Source organism: Crocodylus porosus, unplaced genomic scaffold, assembly GCF_001723895.1.
Source record: "Crocodylus porosus isolate Cpor-Errol unplaced genomic scaffold, CroPor_comp1, whole genome shotgun sequence".
Classification (NCBI taxonomy): domain Eukaryota; kingdom Metazoa; phylum Chordata; order Crocodylia; family Crocodylidae; genus Crocodylus; species Crocodylus porosus.
Window position 1 is genome coordinate 58,599,619 of NW_017728909.1, and position 23,995 is coordinate 58,623,613.

The 23,995-nt window shown below is 37.4% G+C and overlaps 1 long non-coding RNA gene across 4 annotated transcripts in view; it reads right to left on the reverse strand.

Annotated features, from left to right (window-relative positions):
- Positions 1 to 23,995, reverse strand: part of LOC109308090 — a 183,843-nt gene that overhangs the window by 6,334 nt on the left and 153,514 nt on the right. The window lies entirely within an intron of this gene.

Consider the following 23,995-nt stretch of genomic DNA (forward strand, 5'->3'; position numbering starts at 1 on the left):
GAGAGAGGCAGGAAAAGTTCCCATCTCTCTGTCTCCAGAAGTGGAGGAGGGAGCAGGGAAAAGCCTGCCAAAAGTTTGTGTACTCAGTAATTATTGCCCTTTGCCCCTTGAAGAGGGTGATAATTACTGAATTAACAAGCCAGTCAGGTCCAGCTAGGGCTTTCAATCAATTCCTGGGAGGGGTGGGACTTGTGGCACCCCTCATCCAATCAGAGGCATCGGGGGGCCGACTTTGCTCTGATTTCAACATGGCAGCCCCAGCTGTGATATGGGCATGAAATTGGGTGCCCCGGCCATGTTGCAGCCATGTATTTGGCTGCTGGGGCCCATGAATTTGGGAAGTTCCTACTCATGGGTTTTCTAACTCTTAATGCCTCTGGACTTGCTGCTCTACAAAGTGCAACATTTACACCTCTGTTCTAAATGCATAGTTTCAAATTATGCAAGCAGCTATTTTTTATTTGTTGATTTATATTGTGCTAATGTATAATTAAACAGAATAGCAACACATGTAGTCAAATGGGTTCAGATCAAACTAACTTTTTGTGCACATACAATGAATAGATTACACAGTTAAGCAACAGGTACTTCAGTGACGAGTTTATTCAAAATATGCAGCAGGGTTATGTAAATGTACAGCTTTTAAAATCAGAACAACTTTAATGGTCTGATATGGATTTAGTTGACCAATTTTAGGCAGAAAAGTCTGAACATTTTGGCCTATGGCCTTCTAAGAACTATAAATAATGTATATAAATTAATTAAAGTATGTTATATTCTAATGATCTTAATCATCTCCCTCTACTCCTGCACCAATTCTCCTTTACATACCATGAAGTCATACCACAAATATAAAAGATCATCTAGAAATGATTCCCAAATATCTCTATTCATTTCATTTACAAAAACACATATAAAAAAGGAAAAAGGAAAAATGGAAAAAGGAAAGATTTTCATAAGATATGAAATCCTAGGTTTAGGAAACTTAATGAAATCCTAAGTTTCTAAAATCACATAAATTCCATTAACATAATGGGCATTGTGGAAGAAAAGGTGAGTAAATAAAAAAAAAAGTTACTGCTGTGCAAGTATAATTGTACAGAACTAGACTCATCATCCAAGCATCACAAGAATGGAACAGATAGCATTTTATCAATAGCAATAATGGATTTAAGTGCAGTTTTATTGATTCTTTGACACTTCTTGAGAGACTAAAAACAATTGGCTTTTGACTTCACCTCTCATGTGAGTTTATTATCAAACCCTTTGTAAGGTGTTATTTACACTACACAGTAAAACTGAATTTGGCTACATGCCCCTTGGGATTCTGATGACGTCATAAGGCATTTGAGCTTTGCCTCCATGGTTGCTATTTTGTATTGAGGAATCATGAAGTGACTAGTAGGATCTCCAGAAGAAAATACTAATTCTTAAAATGCAGAAAGAATACAATAAGGTGTGCAGGCCCTAATCTTGTGAGATGTTAATCATTTCTATTTAGTTCAGTGAGACTTGAGGGTGCTCAATGCCTTGCAGGATTGGACCTTAAAAATGACAAACAAACAAAAACAAGTAGCCTAGATAACACAAGGGACACAACACTTCTTTAGCTGCTCCTTCTAATGTAAGTAATTAAACTAAGGGCATGTAGAAGCAAATGTTTCACTTTTTACTCTCCCAAGGTCTGTTTAGTCAACAGGGATACCACAGTAAGCTGGATTCCAGTTTTGCCCATGCGCAATTGCTGCACTAATTACCTCTTTCATTTCCAGATTAACATTGTGCAAAACACATAAAAGAGTGTTAATTCCTGAACTTACCTTGGCAGAATGAGTCAGAATCCTCTGTAGTGAGAACAGCCACTTTAATCAACTGTCTGTCCTTTTTAAGACCCTGGAGACCTTTGCCAAACTTTGTCCACACTCTATCTTTTATATATGAACTAAAATGCAATGGCCTCTATCCATACATCCACCTTAACATTTATTCTAAATGTTTTGGATGCTTGACTCAAATCAAATTTATAAATCTTTTACACTTTACCTATTGCTAGGTGTCTAGTTTACTGCCCAGAACTAATTATAGGAACTCAGTTAATGCCACTTGTGTTCTGACTTAGTTTCTAGTCAATGGTATCAGCAACAGTAGCCACCTTCACCAAAATCATTCTCAACCTTCATTTTTGTTATGGGATCAACTCAGTCAAGTAGATTCAGACATACCTTCCCACAACCACAGTGTTAATTGAAGATCGCTACTTCATGTATTTGTAAAACATTCAGATCTACAACATAATTGCAATTAATATGTCAAGTTTTATAATGCTTCAATATTTTGTTGTCACATAACTGCTAAGGATGGACACATAAACCATCATTAATATGATAGCTGTATTCTTCAATAACCTTGCTTTGTTCACTTGCCTTTAACAACATAAAACATCAGCTGAAATTTTAAAAATAATTTATCTAATGAGAGGTTACAAATGTAAACAAACTCTATTGCTTTGCCATAGTTAATTGTTTATTATAGTCTGACCTGGCAAAGGAAAATCACTTTGCAAACTCTGAATTTTCTGCCACAAAAAAGGAGTTTGTGTAAGAGCTCCATAAATTGCTTTAATTTAATTCATATGAGAGGGAAATTCCCCTGTCTGGAAAATACCATGTTTTGAACAGACTTATGAGTAATATGCAAACAAGGTGAATGGAAAAAAGATATGGTGGCTCTGCAATAATAGAAGGAAATTCAGTTTGCTTCTATGACAAAGTTCTGCTTTACTCTGTTGACATCTTTTACCCAGTTAATTATTGAGTACTATAGTCTCAAACAAAAAGCTATACAATATACTGGAAGCCCATAACCTACTTTTTTTTTGTTTCCATCAATTCCACTGTTCCTCCTCTCTTTTATATAATACAAACAAATTTACAAACAGTTCATTCATAAAATATTGATGGTTTTCCCATTCTTATGTTTGGATTTAAATCATCAGTGCCCGTTCACTCTTCTGTTTATATGTGTATATTGTTGAAATTAAATTGCAAACATATGACATAAAATGATTTATTTATTCTTTATACATGTTTAGTTGTTGTTTAATAAAAGTTGAGTTATTTCAACAGAAATATTTTCTTTCTGTTTAATAATAAAATAAATACAATTACAGTAGAACTCATGTCTTATTGCTGGGCATGCTTCATCTATTGTAGAATCTCACATATTCTAGGGATTTGTTCTTCTTTTATTTTACTTCTCTTTCCAGATGAGAGCAGGGAAGGTCTCTTTTTTCTTAAAGACTGTACTTCCAGTGTATTTACTGCATTTCACTGGACTACTATGTGGTGCTAAATTATTTTCCCCTCCATTCATCAGCAAAGGACAACATTAAATTGTTTTCTGTTTAAAAGTGAGAGACAAAATTTCTACTGCAAATGGTGAGAAGTCATAGTTCAATTTACATAGCAAATAGTTTCTGAACAAAAAGTAAGCCTCCCTGCTACCACTTTTTGCTGGTTAATACAGCTCAGGTAAAGTATCTAAAGTATTCAAGAACTTGCTTACACAGGCATTTTTTAAAACCCTACTGTTTCAGCATCAGAAGTGGAGCTTTGCTGATCACAGTGGATGGCTAATGTAGAAAGGGTTACCAGTGCTTTTATTACCATATCATTTCATCTGGTTCAGAGCAAGTCTGGATGAAATGACCAGTCAATAATAAAAATGTTTTAAGCACCAGGAAACAGTGGGACTTTTATGATGCAGCTACTAGAAAAGGTGTCTTTGTGACACTATACTGGTAATATTACATAGTTATTCTAAGAAATATTTTCAGTGTGCAGAGTAGCAGGCATAACTACTAAGATAATTGCCAGACATTTTACATATATGACTACCATAACACAATGAAGAAACCAAAAAATGTTGTCAGATGTATACCTGTAAATGTTCACGTACATTTCTTTGTAACTTAGGCCACGTCTCCCCTGTCTCCTCACTGAGTATATACTAAGAAACAAATACCACCTATTCACTCTCACCACGTACTTGCCAAGCCCAATGATTAGATGACTTAGAGGGCTCCTGACACATCATAAAGCTCAGGATTCCCACTTTCTAGGCATGTATTTTACCTAAGAGGCTCTTGTTTAAAAAGGGGTGGCCCCACCTCACTTTCCTCCTTTTCCTTCAATCACATTTTAAAAGAACAGAAAAATCCAGACATCCTTACCTGAAAAAAGATGTGGGTACCTACATGTAGCAGCAGTTTGGGGGTGTATATCCCAAAGAATATCTAACTTAGACTTGCAGGAAGATGCCAAAAACTGGGAAAGAGGTGGAAGTTCAGATTTACTCCTCTTTTCAGCATTTTCTACAGGGCACCTTAGAGATGCCCTCTCTCAGTATACTGGCTGCTATGAATCAGGTCATAACCCTCCTCATGTATTATACAGAGAACTCTTACTTCGGGATTGTAAAGTCGCCTGAGGAGTAAGACACTTAATGTCCTTCTGTTGGTCCATCTGGCCCTTGTGAATGATCTGACACATTCACCCTAGAATGAGCTTGTTCTACAGAACAGGGGAATCAAGACTCCATCATAGGAAGATAATGTTAGTTGTTTTAGGACCTGAGTGAAGGATGATGGTTTCTTTCTAAAAAACAAGTCCTGGTGACTTGACTGCCTTATAACTAGTTAGTCTAGTTGCTGTTGCTACTTGAGATGGTTTTAGTGTATTACATTGACTATTGTTGACAGATTGGAAGGCATTGAATTTCCTTTGCTCTGTAGACAAAAGACTGAGGACAACCTGGAAATATTGGGGCTCCCTTCCATAGACTCCAGGTGATAGCTGGACCATGTGACAAAGTTATTTTCTTTAAAGAAACTCCCTTGCCTTTTGTTGCTGTAGAAATTTGGGTCTGTGTCTGAAAGAGAGAAAAAGAGAGAGAGAGAAATCATGGTACCCAGCCTGATTCTCTAAGTAGGTCACAGTGTGAATTGCAGTTGACCCTGTTATGATGTCAGCCACCTGAAAGTAGTGTTGTGTGCACATTTTAGTATTGAGCGCAGAACTAGAAAGTGCCGTATAAAAGAGTTTGTGTGGATGTAGCTTGGGGAGTTTTGGGAATGCTTGAGGCATGTGTGTGGGACTGCCTGGTGTGGGTTTGATGTGCGCATGACTGAGAGTGTGGTGGAGATTAACTGATGGTGTCTGACTGATAGTGGAGAGTGTGAGGCTGTGATTGGAGTCAGCGTGGGTCTGAGTGCCTAAATGGTCAAAGGTGGAGTGTGTGAGTACTATGTTTAGTGTCGATATTACTTACCTGTTGTTTGCTATTTGTGTATTTAATAAACCATTATCATTCGTTTAATTGATTATCCACATGTGGGTCCTAATTAATCAAGTTACAGACTAATTGCTGGGTGGGCTGGCAGTGACAGATAGGTCCTGTCCCTTTCTTAACCGGTCTGGAGCCAAAAGAGCACCCCCTATTGTGAGCCGGCCTGAGGAGTCAGTCACTTAATGAGTGACCCTAATTAGGCGTTAATTGTTTCCCCTCACAACACTTTGTGTCCTTTTTTGTGCTTTATGTATATTTTCATTAAAGAGATTGGTATCTTGCAAGGGATTTATTTTAGGCAGAATTCAGCTGTTGTGATTTGCAAAGTCAGAATTTGCTCTTTACTAGAAAGCAGTACATTTATCTGGATATTCAAGAGAAACAATGTTATTGTGCTTTGCTGGACTAGCAAAGCATGTTTAGTTTGACTGAAGTTATTCACGTGTATAAATCTTTGCCAGATAGAGCCCTATACCAATGCATATCAGGCACAGAGCATCACAAATGGTACTGTCAACAGATAAGTCACATATCCATGACATAAAAGCGTAAAGGAAAAATACATATAATTTTCTGTTGCCATTTGAATGTCCTGTTTGGGCTCCCTGAGAACGTTACTGATAGAGCAATTAAATCTAAGCTAAACAGACAGCAAAAGCTGCCACATCCTTAACACAAAATAGAAAAATGAATACATATCTTTTTCTTTTAAATTTCTGTCTAAGCACACTTGTCATGTGTTTCAGATTAATTACAATAGGAAACTGTATTTCCTCCTTTCTACTCCAGTAGCTCTTTAATAGTAAGATATGTTCTCAGCACTTAAGACAATAGCTACCTGCATTCTTTGCAGTAAAGTTGGCCCAAAGTTATATTGTGCATGGGGCCTTTGCCCGCAATCACTGAACCCACCCCCACCACAATCATTACCTTAAAGTTTATACTGAAAGTTACTTGACTTATTTCCACGCCTCTCCCTTCAGTGTATTTATCTACTTCAACCACATGGAGAAAAGGAAATTCTCATCTTATACATATTTGAATGTTGTTTGCCTGTCTTAGATATGCACAGAGCATCCACCATCCATCTCACTAAAATGTTGCCTTTCCAACCAGCTGTAAAAGACCAGAAGATCAAGCACTGTAAAATGTTTAACTATAATTTAAAAAAAAAAAACTGTAACTAGGTATTTGAATCTTCATGGAGGGCCAAATTCTGCTTTTAGTGCCTATGTAGAATTCTCCTTGACTTCTTATCAACTCACTCACTCCAAGTCACCCCAGCTAGAACTTGAACTCCCATATGGTAGGCAGAAACATCACCACACAGCCACCAGCAGTCTTCAAAAGGAGGCATATTCTTCCTCTGGATCCCAGAGATTCATCTAATTTATCAGCCATGTCTAAGTAAATTGTTACCATTTCTTCTTGCAACTGCTGTGGCACTGAGTGCCATTGTATGTTATCATTAGAAGTGCACATCCTGAAATTCAGCTGCCAAAATTATAGTATTAGATACTCCAGGAAGTTGTTCTCCTTCCCCTCTTTTTTACCCATTCTCTAAAGAAACTTGAATACAACTTTGGTCAATGCGAGAAGTAAAGAAATTGCATGCACCCTATGAAGCACAGTTAAGTGTTACAGAACTGAAGAATATACATATACAAGCAAATATATTTTCTAAAATAAGCCCTTTCTTTGGTTTTGTAAAAGGGCAAAAGCTCCAAGAAAAGCTCATGAAACATGGGAAACAAAAATAAAGATATAAAAGGCTGAAGAAAAGACAGACCTATTGTATGCTATATTTTTAATGGGTAGTAATAATCCATGTAGTAAAAGATGGTGAATATATATGGACAGTGTGGCATGTCTCCCACTATTTACTGATGTTCATCAATGTGTTATTATATGATAAACATTCTTGAAAATATAAAAGCACTGCCCAAAAGTTTTGTGAGCAATTCATCCACTGCATAAAGGCTAAAAAAAAAATCCATCTCAGTGATAGGATGGAAATGATACTCCAAAATACTAATTCACTGGAACTCCATGCTCTGTAAGGAATAACAAAAAGCTGCACATGCCTGTGTCAATGAACACAGAAAGCAGACACCATCATAACCACTACAATACTGTTGCCACTTTAATTAAATCCTCTCCCTATTTCTACTGTCCTTTAAGAAGTTAACAGTGTTATAAAATGTATGTGTTGTGCTCTCATTCAACTAACATAATTCCCAGCTGAATCTGACCCTAGAAATAGATTTCCTCATGAGAGCATGTAAGAAACTATGGCATAACACCATTATGATGATCGGTCTGGGTAACCCACTTTTGATCATTTCTGTATATTTAGCTAGTCACTACATTCAAAACCAGAAAATCACAACCTGCTTAAACTCACAATCTGAATTCAGAAGAAAAATCTACATTTTACGAGAGACAAGCATATTCTAATAAGGAATATTACTGACATAGACGGTAAGACAAATTATTATTGGATCTAGTTAGCACACCCACAAGCTGTAATATTCCTTATCTGCCTCTAAGTGGCAACAGGTATAGCATTCTTTCCCCTGCAATTCCAAAAAGTGAAACATTCTTTTCTATCTGAGCAACCAAAGAAATCATTTCCAATCTATTCCTTACAGCTGAATTCCATCCAATCAGTGTAAATGAGGGGAATATTACAACAGCATTATCAGAATCCCCTTTTGGAACATAAGATTTGCTCTCTAGAGAGAAATGATCACTACAGGTAGCGATCAGTAAAACTGAATCCCACTGTATTAAAACAATTACTTTCTCGTGTTTGTCTGCAAAAACTGTATGGACAATAATATTGAACATGGGGAGCTCTTATTCCCACATCTTTGTGCAATGCAGTGGGTAGGTAACCTGCTTTTGGCTCTCTTGACATTTCTACAGACCCTTCTATGCAAATTATTGTAAATTCGCTTTCAATTTGGAAAATAATACTAAGAAAAAAACAGCACTGGAAGTCCTTTAGGGCCTTAGTTTAAAAAGGGGGATTTTAAGTCCAGAGTTGGGATTCCAAAAGACCCAGCTCAGCCAGTTCCTAAATTCTATGAATGCCGCAGTTTTTCACCATTAATGTTTCCAGGGTGAACGTACCACTCCTGGGTATGTGCAGAAATACCTCTGTTTTTCCAGGGCTCAACAGATCAACATGAATCTGACACCTAAGCCTGATCCGAATCTAGAATAGGCATATCTCTACCTAATGTTCCTCCGGGGCTCAGTCTGGTATGAGTTCTCAGCCTGCCTCACATACCCTACAGAACACAGTGGCACCTGCCACTTTCTTTAAAAACAGTGGCCACTTTGAAAGGCTGCTGTCCCCATTTTATATAAGGGACTTCTGGATATAACACATAGCTAGGGTGTCACAGGACACCCTTCCTCTTCTGAAGCCAGCATCTCCAACCTTCAAGAGATTGTGCTAACCACCAAGTTATAACTTCTTCAGTGTAACACTTTCCATCCTTCCTACTGAAACTGTGGCATTGTGTAGAAAAATAATGTTAAAAGTCATTGGACAAAAGAGGGTAAGCGCAAGAAAGAGCCTGACTCCTGCCTGATGGCCAAGCACTCTTTTGCATTGTACAGAAAACAGTCCTTGAATAAAGTTCATAACCTGGCTTATAGCCCAGTGATTAGAGCACTGTCTGAAGAGGTGGCAGATATGGGTGGAGAGGTCCAGAGGGGGGCATTGCACCTGCATCTCCCACTTCCTGAGTGAACATTCAAAGCTGCTAAGCTACTGTATAACAGGGCCACCAGCATTTTAAAAAAAACTGACCCCTGGTAAGTGCTTTGAAAGCAAGTGCCTAGACACACTGCTTTAGGAAAGCAACCTAAGCCCTGGGTCTCGAGTGGGGAGAGGCAGCCCTGAGTGAACAATAGTGATGGGACATTTAAAACTCATCCCTATCCTCAGTGTTTCCCTGCTGGGTGGTGCTAGGAAGTCCAAAGAATGGACAACCAAGCAAATTACAGTGTATTAAAAGGGAGAAGGGACATACTGTGCATCACTTTCTCTGTGGTGACTGCCCAGCTCAGACAGAGCCACAATAAGTAATAACTAAACGGTGCCAGCTTAGCCCCCTTACACTGCAAGCTTGTGTAGTATCAGCTACTATTGTGAAGTAGCTGACTCATGGTAAATCCTTTGCTCACATTTTTAATTTGCTAGAACCTGGTCATTTGTCCGCAACCATAATGTGCTGATTTTATGCAGCTCCCTACTCTGGGGTTACCTGCTTTGGATCATACTCTGAGGCCCTAACTCTCCCATTCACTGCATAGGGATCTTTGGTGCCTCACTCAGAGTTCTAGGTTCCATACCAGGACCCAGAACACAGATCTTCACAGGCATTTATCTTCCTTGAAAATTATAAGGATCTGAGTATATAAATAGAAGTTAAATTCTTGAATACCTCCAAGGATCTGGGCCTAGCAACCTAACTTTTGACCCGGCAGCACTTTGTGTTTAGGTACCTAGCTTCTTTATTGATCTGGCCCTTAATGCACTGAGAATAACTTAAAGAATATGTGGAAAGTTTTCTAGTTATAAATCCACTCCTCTCACTGCCACTATTCAACAAAAATTACGTCAATCAGGTAGGCAGCAAGAAGAATAACATTTATTGACTGTACGTTGACATCTCTGTGTGCGTCTGTGTGCAAGCATGTGCACAAAATATGTGTAAAAAACTGCTCCCACACAAAAAAATCTGATGACCAGAACAAACAGACAAGCAAACAACACTAGACTAGAAAAATGTCTTACTGCTGGCCAGAGAGCAAACACCTGCAAAACAATTGTTTAACAAATAATTGTGGATGTGTATGTGCCATTGCATATCCAGAACATATTGCAAGTGAGGTGATTGACTTACAATCTATTGGGAGGGGAATCCAGGAAAGAGAGAGAGAGAGGGGCCACATAAAAAATAATTCATTCCTTCTCATTATCACCCTCCTCTTCCCCCCAATCCTACCCCCACCTTTGAGTTCGCTCATCTCCTCCATTCAGAATTCTGATAACAAAACACTTGGTATAATTCCAAGCAATCATTTTCCAGATAATTTCTCTAATTTATCTGGCTACCACATGCCTAACTACACTATTTCTGGAAGAAAGTAAATTGGGTATCAGCTAAGACCTGGGGGGGTGTTTCAGGACTTTTCCATCTCTATTTTGTGAATTATTTGACAGATTTAGGATCCCGAATAAATGCTGAGAATGAAAACCATTTTTAAAATCAAAATCAGGATACGGAAAAAATATTACAGTATGCTTCAGATATTTGCTTAACTACTGACACTTAAAAATTAAAAAAAAAAAAGAAATTTAATATGCTAAATCATAGCCTTTCCTCATTTAAACCTATACAACCTCAGTAACTCAGGGAAGTCTTAGGAGTTTTTTAGCGTATCCAGTAGCAAAGTGACTGCTTCTTTTTTGCATGATTGCAGATTGTGGAAATGTACAAACTTGAGAATCAGAACAAACTTTGTTAAGGAAACAGTTTGTTAATGGAAAAATAACTGAAACAAGAGTTAAAAACTGAATTTCTGTCCACATGCACGTATCTGCATCTCAGTCATATCAATCTAACAAAGTGAAGGAATAGCAAACACAAATACCCATAGAGAACAAATGGATTTATAAATATAAATAGGCAATTACATTACTAATCCATTGGCTCATACAGCATTCTTAATCAAAGTATTGGTCATGAGAATGGAGAAAATACTAAGAAACCTGAAACATCCTAAAAAAAGATTTAAAAAAGTACAGTAAGATCCAACTTAATACTCTTTAAAATTGATATTGTTAACAATTCAACCTTGACACTGGCAAATCACTTTTCTATATTATGGAAAACTCCAGCAGGAAATGCAAAGTTTTATCTTTCCTGGTATGTTCACCATTCAGTATTATTTACAATCAATGGATGGACCTAACTAAAGCATTGAAATAGCACAAATATATTACCATGAACAACTATCATATGCTCCCATAAACTTTATGTTTTATCTTTTGAAAAGCTTCTGCTATTTAATAAGATTTAGCCTCTTACTTTTAATCTCATATTGCAGTTGCAAGAAAAGACCTAGTACTGCTCTGGCATGTTACAGTGTTGTCATGGATACACAAGTATGGTACATTACTTCCACCAGTAAATAAACAAGATTCTCAAAGAGTGCTTGGTAGGATTTACTAGCCTTGTAGTATTGTTAGCTGCACAGAGCTTTAAATAAGCAAATGGTTTGTAGTTTTAGAATAATATCCAGTGCTGAGAGAAAACACATGTGCTATATCTTTTCCTTAAAAAAAAGAATCAAAAGGTAAATGCTATATTGTGTAACTTTACTACCCTCACTTTTTAATTCAATTTGCCTTTATCCCCTATTTAAAAAAAATACTTGTACATATGTAGGATCATTTTCTAATATGTTAAACAGTGTGTGGTAGCCTTTGCCTGTCTAATTGCCTAGCTCGGCATACAATATATCTACACATGCAAATAACAGAGGACAGGTTAGCTATTCTTGTAGCAGATAGCAATTTTTTATCAGCACAGTGTTCAATAATATTAAAATTGTTTCCTTTCTAAAACAAAGTCCTCTTTCCATTCACAGACTACAGAGATGAAATTCAATCAGTCTTACTAGAATATATGTCAACAGCTACAACAGGCTTGACTTGATTCTAACAAATCAGCATCTTATGTTGATGAAGGGATGCAAATTAAATGCCTTAAGCCTATGTTTCAAGAAGGAAAAACACAGATTGTTAAGAATGCTATATTTAGTTCAGTGTATTAAACTTAGCAATAGTAAAAGTCTGACTCATACCTAGAGATGCCAATTTATCAGACAGATGAAAAATAGAAGTATCTAATTACATCAAGTAAAAATCTCAGGTTTAAAGGGTTTACAAATATAAACCTTTAGCATTTTAAATAAAACTCTCTGAAGAAAACAACATAATTGTGTTTTATGTGAAATTCATGGTATAATGTACATCTTTCTTTTCCTGTTCAGAAAGCCTGTGCTATATGATGATGCATTCAAGTGCACACAGGATATATATGACTGGGATGTTCTATTGGGTTTAATTGTTGGCATATCTTTGCTGATTAGCCTGAGTAAACCTAATTTAAGAGTAGGCAGAGCGAATAATTCACAATGAATAATTTATTCGATAAATTTAGCCATTTTTTCAACTCCTGTCATATCTGCGAGCGGATTGCAAGGTAGAGAATTTTTTTACCTCTATGATCTGATTATGAATATTCAAAATCTGAGCTGTGTTGATTAGTTGAGATGGGCCAAATAAGTCTCATGGCATTGTTTCTACTCCCTTACTGAGGGCTCAATCCTGCAAGGCTCTAGGTAGACATTCTGGCCCAGATCCAGTAAAGGAAAAAAGGCCCAGGGCCTCAAAGGTATTTGATTTCAATGCTGGCGAGGCACCTGGGATCTGGGCCACAGATCCTAACTTAAACAGCTGAGTGTTCCCCACCATCCCACTGCACCCAAGATGTATAGCACTTTTAAAGTATATCCAGTGAGAAATCATATATATTGTAACATTTCCTTCCCACAGACATTTTGCTAATAAAATGAAATTGCTAAAACATTTATAGAAGGGAATATAAAATGGAAATGAACAGAGATATATATTCATTTAATGAATATATATTTCTGATTTATTTTAGATTATTTTCCCTTTTCCTCTTACAACACTGCATAATACAGTCATGTGGCCTGCTTTATAAAGAAAACAGCACAGTACTGTGAGCTCCTTCAGGCAAGAACATGTCTTCTCCTGTGTTTGGGAAGCACATAGCATGCTAGGAGCATAGCTGGAAATAAATAATAAATAATAATAATTAGTATAATCCTGACATCTTTATTTACATTAGTAATTCTTAAATGTGCAGTGACCCCACTGCAGTTATATGTATAGGGATTGCTAATGTGAGTAGAGGTTACAGAATCAATCCCAACAGTTTTAAGTCATGAGCAGGTGAAAAAATATGAATGTTTTGTGAGTTACTCATTTTCGTGAAGTACCAATTTAAGTATTTAGAGCCTGTTAGAAAAAGGATGTCTGTTGTTAGCAGCCTTGGCATTCTTGCAAATTACAGCAGGAAAAAAACTGAATTTCTGATCCATTTCCAAATTTTCAAACTAAAGCTGAAGTAGAAGTTAAAAAAAACACCCCAACTTGTGCTTCCTTGCAGAAAATGAGACCTCAAAATAGCTCTTTCAGAAATTAGCCTTTTAAAACTATTGCTTTGAAGGACTAAACATGGGTAATATTTCTGTTCTTTGTGGGAATGTCATTTTGCAGCCAGTTTCTCTTTGCATTAGATACTTTAAGTACTGTTTGAAAAGCTGTGCTTTAAACTATGAGTTCAGTGCTGAGAGAGTTAATTTAAATTTGATAACAAATGGCTCTGCTTTTGAAATGAATGTAGCCTGGCAACTTCAACTGAGAACCCTTCATAGGGGCCTCAATTATGTATGCAGCTTCTTTGAGAAATAGTTTCACACATCTGACCCAAGGCCCACTATGTTGTTGCCATGAAATAAAACTGTATGTAGGCAATGTTTCATTTCTGTACACTCTTCAGATTGGCAGGCTTGCCCCCCCTCCTCCCACCTTGTGCGCGCTCACAAACAAACACGTACAAAATCTTTTATACTGAACCTTTTCCTTAAGATTTCTCTTATAGGTTATACTTCCATAAAATATAATAGATATAATCTTTTTTCCAGCCTTTAACCTGTGCACTTATTTTTTAAAGAATTTCAACTCGTTCTCCAAACTGCCCTAATCAAAGCAGTAGTGTGAAACCAAATAGACAGACAAGGGGTTAAACACCCACACCATTTCATTTTTTTTTCAAAATGGCTGCTTTGTCTGTGTGCATACACCAATAGCAAATGTCCTTCTGTTATTGTACAGCCAATTTGATGTGTCAAGTATTCATATGCTAATAATGGTACAGTTTCTCACTTTTTCACAGATAAATTGTAAAGATTGTTGCAGACAGTGAAACACAAGAATAAACAGCTTTTATTTCAGAAGTGATAAATTACTTTCCATTCAAATAACATGCAACACATGCTGCTGACCATTATTGTTTCTATTCATTGCTAGTTTGCCTTCTGCTTTTTTTCCCTTAGACTAGTTAGAAAATATTTGGTAGATATAGCCAGAGTTGGTACAAATAACTCGATTTCAGTAATTTGCTTTGCAGTTTCATGATTTGAAGTTCATTTTTTACACGTTTTTTTATGCAAGAAAAGTTTGTGATAGGAACGGACATTGTTCTCCTACACAGAACATTTCCATCTTTTTTAAAAGCCTGTAATAGGCAGGACTGAAGTGTGAACTACCTTCTCTTCCAAACAAAAGGTAACAAAAGGTGTCATAATTTACCCCCAATATCACCTGGCTTTAAAATGCCATTGGTAAGGCTTTTCCTGTAAGTGATTTAAAGGAAAAACAAGAAAAAAATTAAAACAGCTCCATTCCTGTGGGGTTTTGTTTGTTTGTTTGTTTTTCATAGAAAGGCAACACTTATTCAACAGCTAAAAGGTTAATATTTTTTAAGAAAAGTACTTGATATTTGTTTTGTAAATTAAAATATGAATATTTGCATAGGAAGTGGTTTAGAAGAAAAAAAGAAAAGTTGAAATGCTTAAGCAATTGGTATGAACAAGAATACAACACTAAGGAAAAAAACCCTTGCTTAATATGAAAAGGTACTTTTTTACAAATATAAAGAAAATGAACATGAACTATCATTGAAAAAAGAGTGGAGTCACATGTCATAGTCCAGGATCATATTTGTGTCCTTAACTTAGACACAAAAGTGCATTCATATAATCATATATATCTAAATTCAATCCAAAAATGTAAATAAATTCAGAATTAACCTCAGGAATCCAGGAAGATACTGTTATTTCTATTAATTACTGGCATATATTGGTGCCACTCTGTTGAAGTCAGTTGGCCTTCTTTAATTCCTTGCTTTGCAACCAAGTATGGTAAGGAGGTAAGGGTCAGTTACATATTGTACGTGCCTGGGGATATTTTTATAATGGATCATTTCCTTGCCCTTATGCCTTTTGAGTTACATTTTGAATGTTAGCTAAATTAAATGCAAAAAGCTGGGTTAACACCGTGTTTTGTTTGCACAGCTGCAATTATACAAAGTTAGGCAATGCAAAATGTAATGTGGTCACAATAACATAAGGTCAGCCATATTGCACTGTCTTATATTTTATAATATATATTTAACAACATGAAAGTTATTACATTTAAGATGCAATCAGCAAAACAGAGGCAGAAAATACTACTTGTGTTTAACATGCTCAAGCTAATGTGTTCTGTGGATTGGGGCAACATAGCTAAACTTTACAAATTCCTGATCTTTCTTATTTTAACTCCATATGCTTAAGATTGAATTACCATGGATCTTCCATTTTGTTTTTTCTGCTTTCATTCCTTTTAAAAATTATTTTAGGCATAAGGAGCTGTCCCGCTTTAAAGGAAAATAAATTAACAGAAAATGAAACCTGAAGATTTAAAATGGGGGAAAAAAAGACAAAAATGGTCACTGACCAGTTAGCCAGCCAGCTGGTGCCCGCTCAATTCCTGGCTAAGAGTCAGCAGGGGTATTGCCTATGGAAGAAAAGAATGAATGAGTCCTGATACTACTTCTCAATCTGCTTTGCTAAGGGTATCTCATAAAATCCCCATGGCTCAGTAAAATTTCTATAGTTCCATGGTGAGATGGGTTGTAATATGAAAGGAATGCAACAGTGTGAGGTGCCTACATTTTGTTCTGGGGAAGAATTAGTTTGCAGCCCTTATGCCTATCAATATCTTGCAATACCCACAGTGGGGCAGATTAACCAGCTTCTAGAGATAACTTTCTTGCAGATGATCACATAACCTGTTTAATAGTATTCTTAGCATCCAAACACTTTCACCGATGCTTCATTTTAAGTATGTGAGTAGTCCTATCAAAGTCAATTGTGAAAAATTCCATCTGGAAGTGGTAGCATAGGCATTTATAAACATGCTCCAGAAATCGAGGGAGGATGCTTTAATTACAGCGGGCCCAAAGTGTCACACGTACCAGTGTCCCCACACTGAAAAATGGCAGTGGGTCACTTTAACTAAAGCTTATTGCACAGCCTTTAATTAAAATGCCCCTGCCACCATTTTTCAGCCTGGGAATGCTGATACACACGACACTGAAGTCTGGTGGAGCACAGTAATTACTGCACTCCAGCAGACTCAAATAATCAAGTCTGCTCAGACACGCTGTAATTATAATGCATTGGAGCAGCCTCGGTGCACATGTATAGGCGCCCATTATCAGCATATCATGCCTAATGGTGACAGTCAGCATCAAGATCGTAGTGTTCTTTTTAAATGTCATCCTGGAAGTTTTTCTCAGTGTGGACTATTTACATGCAACATGTCCAGGTTCAAAGAGTAGCTGGTTTTGAATTAACTGGTGGCAGTGGGGGAGATGAAAATGTGTCAAATATTTCCTTATTTATAAATACCAAGAACACAAATAAAACTGGCAGGATTTTTCACAGGGTGACACCCAAAAAAAAAAAAATACTGGGCAAAGACTAAGAATAGGAAATTTTATCCTAAATGTAGAATTCTTCAGTAATTATACAAGAAAATAAAAGACAATTGCTTAAATAATTTTGCAGCCCTAAATATAACTTACATAGCAAGGACATTATCACTCAATTAAATTATCTTCTTTTAGGGCCTGATCCAAAGACCACTGATTCCAATCGGAGTTTGACCAGTCCCTTAGGTATTACATAACAGAAAATATCAGCAACGATGCATTTGAAAACCCTGCCATTTACAGTATGACATTGCCTATTTATTGGATAATCATCAATAAAATATATAACTAGAAAACTATATTATCTAGCTCTAGTAAATATATAGGGGTCTGACTACCTCCCATATATCTGAGCACTGAAAGGATCCTCTTTGGGCAGATCTCTTCCCTTTTGGAAAGTGGGGCATCAGCAACCTGCTTCTCTTTCTCAGACCCTGAGAAGGGCATTAATACTTCAAGCAGGGCAGTCAGGCCTGTAATAACGGCAGTTTCAAAATATGAATCTCTCTGGAGCCAAGGAGAAGCTTCCTCAGACTTTTAAGTTGATAGGTAATAGATGTTAATGACTCAAAAGGAGGCAGTAGGTCAACAAGGACACAATGTGCATATGGTTAAATCAGAATACTCTAAATTTCATTTGAAAACCTGATTGTGACTATTCTATAAGTTACTTGCTTTCATTATATTTTATACAGTAGCAAAAGTGATTTATTCACATCGCTGATCATCTGCCTGTTGTCCATACCTTTGGGCCTGGAAGGCTCCACATGTAACATGACTTACATGACTACACAACATAGGCCTGGCAATGTGGGGTACATACATATTGGAGATGCACCTGCTCCTGAGCTCTGTGAAAACTTATTACTAAATGGAGATTATGAGGACTGGAATAGAGGAGAGGAGAAGTAGGATAATGAGAACAATAACTAAAAGGATGTATCTGAGTGGACATCTGTCCATTACACCTGAAGAGAACAGCACTAAGAGTGAATAAGTGGATATTTAGGAGATTAGGTGGGGAGTTTGCCCCTGAACTCCTAATCTTCTTCCTAATACCATAGGCTACTAACCTGGTTAATGACTGGGTTTTCACCCTTTACATTTCTGGTGAAAACAATTCAATATTTAAAAAAATAATAATATTGCTTAATAGATTATAGAGTTTAAGCTCTGAAGGGAATTTAAAAAAATCTATTCTAAGCTCCCTGTATATCATACACCATCAACTTTTTCCATATTTATCCCTATATTGAGCCCAATCATTTGTGTTTGGTTTAACTGTATTTTCCAGTTGTGGTTTGAAACAAGAGCTGGGGCTCTACTGCTCTTTGTTAGCTTGTTCTCCTTGTTAAAAAGCCATACCCAACTTCTCATTTGAAATGAGAAATGGGGTTCAACTCTCAGACACTGTGTCTTGCTATGCCTTTCTCCAGGAGATTATAGAGTCCCTAACTATTCAGATTTAGGAGTTTTTTCTAATAAAAAAAATTGAGTCACCTCTTAATTTTGTTTTGGATAAATTGACAAGATTAAGTACTTTCAGTCTCTAAAGATGTTTTTGTAGCTCTTCTCTACAGCTTTTCTATATTTTTATTCCAGTATTGATCTCATCAGTATTCATGGGCATACCCAGGATTTTCTATAAGGGGTACTGTACAGTGCCCCTCAGACTATTGGAGGACAAGGGTGAAGCATGGCTGGTGTTTCCTGCTGGTGGGAAACACCCTGGCTAGGCAGGGAGCAGGAGCAGGAGAAGGAAGTGGGGTGGGGAAGGCACCTGGCCTGTGTGTCTCTATATCCAGCTGAGCCAGGTGAGGAGAAGCCCCAGAACTACTTCTGTCCAGCTCCAGCTATGAGTGGCAGGGAGCAGTTGCATGTGGTGCCAGCCTTGGCCAGGGACAGTAGTGATGGTGTACACAGTTCTCCTTCCAGCATCCTTCCTGCCCCTCCACTAGTGTGGTAGGGAGCAGGTGCTGAAAGAAGGAACCTATGCATTGCTGAGCCCAGGTCCCCATGCTGCTGCTCCCTGTGGCTGTGGCTGGAGTGGGCTAGAAGCAGCCCTGGGACTCCCTGCATACCTGTGTCAGTCAGGGACAGCGGCAGTGGCAGGTAGGTTCCTCCTTCCAAGTGCCTGCTCCCAGCCAGCAAGGATGCTTGGTGGTGAGGCAGCATGAAACAGGCAGCAAGAGGAAATCTTTCCACTGCTGTCCCAGCCTGTCACCCCATGCAGCCACAGCCCATGGCTGGAACAGGGCAGGAGCAACTCTGAAGACTCCTTACACCTAGATCAAGCAGGGACAGCTATGGTAGCAGAAGGAGAGGGATGTGCAGCCATGCCATTGTGCCCCCTTGGATGTATCCCTGCCAATGGTGAATACAGAGGTACAACTTTTCTCTGTACTCTCTACTGTCTTATTTACACATCAAAGATAGAATTAGTCTTTTTTGTCAAATTATCATACTGGGAGTTCATGTTGAATTGCTTATGACTTGTATTCCAGGTGTATAACTTTGCATTCAGCTGCATTAAAATGCATTTTGCTTGAAGGGACCCAGTTTGCCAAATGATCTAGGTTACTTCAGGTGACAGTCCTGTCCATGTTATTTATACTCATTTATGTTATTTATACTAATTTATGCTATTCTAGTTAGTCTTATAGGTGCAAATCTACCCTATGTTTTGCCTGACTTCAGACTAACATGGCTAACTAGTTCTCATCATCACCACTTCACCAAATCTTTGTTATTCAATAATTTTATCAGCAGTGGTTTTATATTTGTTTCCAGATAATTGGTGAAAAACTTTTGGCCTTGTAATAATCCTTTGGAACACCACTTAGATATGTTTATTGAATGATGATACCTACTCCTAATTTTTGAAATATTTAAGCCAGTTCTTACTCCATTTAGTGTGTGTGGGATTTTTATATTGCATAGTGCTAGTTTTTAAAAATCAGAATGCTGTGCTGAATCAAGCATCTTACAAAAGTCTAAATCTGTTACATTTATGCAGCTTCATTTATTGAACTTTTGTAATCTCATCAAAGAATGACATCAGGTTTGTTTTACAAGAGGAAATTTCTACAAAGCCATACTGACTGGCAAGAATTATATCTCAATCATATCAGCGTTTCTGTTATTTTGACTAGGATTGATGTCAGACCAAATGGACTGTACTTGCTGGGTTCTTCCAACTTGCTTGTTTTGAATACTGTCCCAACAACAGCGCTCTTCCAGTTTCTGGAATACCCCTATTATTCTGAAAAAAATACACATCTGTGGGTTAGAGATCTCCCCAGTCAATTCTTTTAGAGCTCTTGTTACCTGCCAGATGATTTTATGTATCCCTACTAAACAATGCTTAACATTTTCCTTTGGTACTAATAATTTGGAAAGTAGTTCAATCCGTATGATATTATATGGGTATTATCCTTATGCTTTCCACTATCAGAACAGAAAAATTTAATGGCTGCTTCTGCTTCTCTTCCTCACAGTTTTATTATCTGCATTTAATAATATGCTCCTATTGTTGTTTGGATTGTTTTTGTTTTGAAAAGTTCCTTTTGATTGTCCTCTGCATTACCAGCCATAGATTTTCCTTGATGTCTTTAATTTGCTTTAGTACACTTTCTAATTTCCTATTTATATTGATTGCTATTTCCATTTTTATGTTGTGTTTATTTATTTATGCTTTAAATGCCTTCACTTCCTCAGTGAACCAGGATGGACTTTTAGCTAAAGTTCTCTTTATGGTGGAATCTTGGCTTTATAGTCAACCAATATGTTTTTCTTAAAGGACTCCAAATTCACACATGTTTATGTCTTTAATTTTTTCCTCTGATCAATCTAGCCCCTAATTTTCCTTAGTTTTGGGATATTAGCCCTTCTGAAGGACTAAACATTTCTATTTATTGGCTGGTGTTCTCTTCTGTTTGCCCATACTGAATAAAATCAAGTCATGATCACTCACCCTCAGGCAGATACCAAGTTCCTTTCCAATGATTAGTCCATCATGTCTCCCAATAACATCTAAGTATTGCAATTTACCTTATATTTTTTTTGAATTCTTACTTTTTTTATGACTAGAGTATTACTTTAAAGTAAAAGGAGTAGTTAATGGTAGATGGAAACAGATTCATCTTTTTATTTTCTGGGACTCACATCAGAAGCAAACTTAAATTATTTTATAAAAATGAAATAAAGTAGAACGCACGGGGAAATGTTACAAGAATGTTACATTTTTAATTCAAAATATAACATCTGTCACAGCTACCACATTACTCAGATGGATGCTATTAATTTAAATCTTTCCCAGATAATTATGAAAAATGAAATGAATAACTTTTGTATCCATTGTTTCTTTTTCATTTAATGTCTCATTATCTATGTAAATACAATTACACCTCTTTCAGAGTTCTGAGTTTCCAATATTCTGGGTTTTCAAATTCTTAGTCCTTGGTGCAATTAGCACCTTATTCACAGCTACATAAGTCAACCACCTGAGTTTGCCACTGTCACCTACCTCATATCTCAGCTATCGTTTTTATATTCAGGCACCATTTTAGTTTGCTTTCGGGACTGCCTTTTAACTGCAGTGGTTTAATATACTACCTTGAACTTGAAACAGTGAATACAAGGTTACTTCAGGATTAATTCAGTATGTGTCAGCTCCACAAGATATTTGATCTTTCATAATTTACTAATGTACATGAAAACCAGGCAAACTGATCTGTGTTAATGTAGCAATATTCTATGCTCAGCAACAATGGCTTCATTATAGCTAAGGTCTCAATTAAAAGCAAATAGGGTGGAGAGTAAAATATGCTGCAAGACTGTTAATGGACTGCAGAAAACAAGGCTTTTTTCTCTTTGCTTCAAAAAAGGTGCAGGTTCTAGGTGTTAATTACAAAACAACAGAACCATTTAGTCAGTGATCTGGAGGTAAGATTTCCAACTTACTGCAAACTACAAAGAAGAAAAAGAAAGGAAAGAGGACATGTATGACCCTAGATATTCATTCTGCTGAATTCAGGTTTTATAACTCTTAGATACCATGTGAAAAAACAAAGTTTTCAGCCTAGTTCAGATGTAGGGAACAGTGTAAATTCCACATGTGAGAAGAAAAATGAAAGAAAGAACTTTTGAGTAAAATATAAGAAGCACTGAGCCTCTCAGTTTTCCCAAGAGAAGTGTGACCATTGTGCCCAATCTTTTCTGCAGTCCTATCTTTATAGGTGCTACCCAAATGGTATGTAAACCTATGTAGTTACTGGCATTTGTTTTTAATTGTACTGGCTGTGAATTTTTTGTTATACTTTGCAATCACGGTTGCCAACTCTCTAAATTTATGGACAGTCCTTAAAAAAGACTAAAAATACTTGCAAAAAAGTCCATTAAAAATAAAGCCATCTTTAAATAACTAAGAAACCATGAGCTTGACTGAAAATGAGGCTGGATGCAAATGCTGACAGAGCAGCGCAGTGCCACGTTGTTTCTGAGCAAGAGCAAAGCTTGGTGTCCTGCAGGGATATCCCTGTCATAGGCTTGTGGGCTATAGGATCTTCTGAAGCCCTCTCCCCCCAGTCATGTGCTGCTGCTGCTGCATCTGCCTGTGCTGTGTGTAATGGCTGCATGTCTCAAGGGAAGGCAGGGGAGTGGAGCCCTGGGCAGTCTGAAGGATAGGCAGAGGGGTTGTATGGCCAAGTTAGAGCTGCAGGGCTGGTGGGGGAGAAGAAGCTGTAGGTGGAGAGTGCATGCTGAACCAGAGGGAGTGGGACCAGTAGGGATAAGGTTGGGGATGGTGCTGTGATAGGGTCAGAATGGTACAAGGTTTTGTTGAGGGTATCACCATGTGGGGTGAGTAGGGAAACCCTGAGGTGGAGGCAGCACAGTGTAAAACCATTGCTGCAGTCAAATAAGATTCCTCCCTTGCTTGCTCCTGAGGCTGTATGGTTGAGGGTAAGCAAACCTTGGGGGCACCCAAACCCCAAGCTTCTAGGCCTGGGCCTGCACATAAGATGCCTGAGAAAAGATCTGGAAGTATCTGAAGTCCGAAGCTGAAAAGTTTGGGGTGGAGGATACCTACTGGTAGTAGGGCCAGATATAGTTCTTGAACAATTCAAAGGATTTGGTACTGATCTGTCTGATTTGGCTAATTTGACCTGGGACATGAAAAAAATTTCATTAAAAAAAAAAAAAAAGAAAAAGTCATAGACTGTTAATAATTTGAGTTTTACTTTGTGTTTAATGGTTAAGGTTGTCTCTAAGGTTGTGTGTTCCCTTCTCCACTGTAACAAACCCTGTTTTTATTGACTGTTACTTGTGAGTAGGGAAGTTTGCTAATATTAGAACACCCAGTTAAAATTTATTTTCCCAACTTTGTAGGTGATGGCTTGAGCCAAATTTAGAAAATTGGTACTGAACCCCTGAATTTGAATTCAGCCCTTGTGACTGTCACCCAAGGATTGGCAGAAGAGTGACATATACATTATGTAAAACATACCAGAAAAAAGTTTAGTTGTCAGTAAAAAGTTTGCAGGTTGTCAGTACAAAAATATTTTTGGGTAGGCAAATCTGTTTGCAATGAAAACTACTCTGTGGGCATGTCTACATGTGCATGCACTGTGCACTAAATGGTTTTTAGGCTGATGTCTACACATGCAGATGTTAAAGCTAGTGATGCTGTGTGTGGACTGACTTGGGACTAAACGCAAATTTAGATTACTAGTCGTACTACTATAGTAACCTAAATTACTGTGCAGTAAATGTGCACATGTAGATGCGCCCTGTACGTATTTAAGGTCAGAGTGACAGAACTCTTCAACCTCTGATTTAGATTCCTAACTTTCTCAGCAATAGGCTCTGCTAACCTTTCTAAATCTCCCTCTAAAATATGTCATTAGCAAAATATTAACTCATTTGTGTGATGCGTA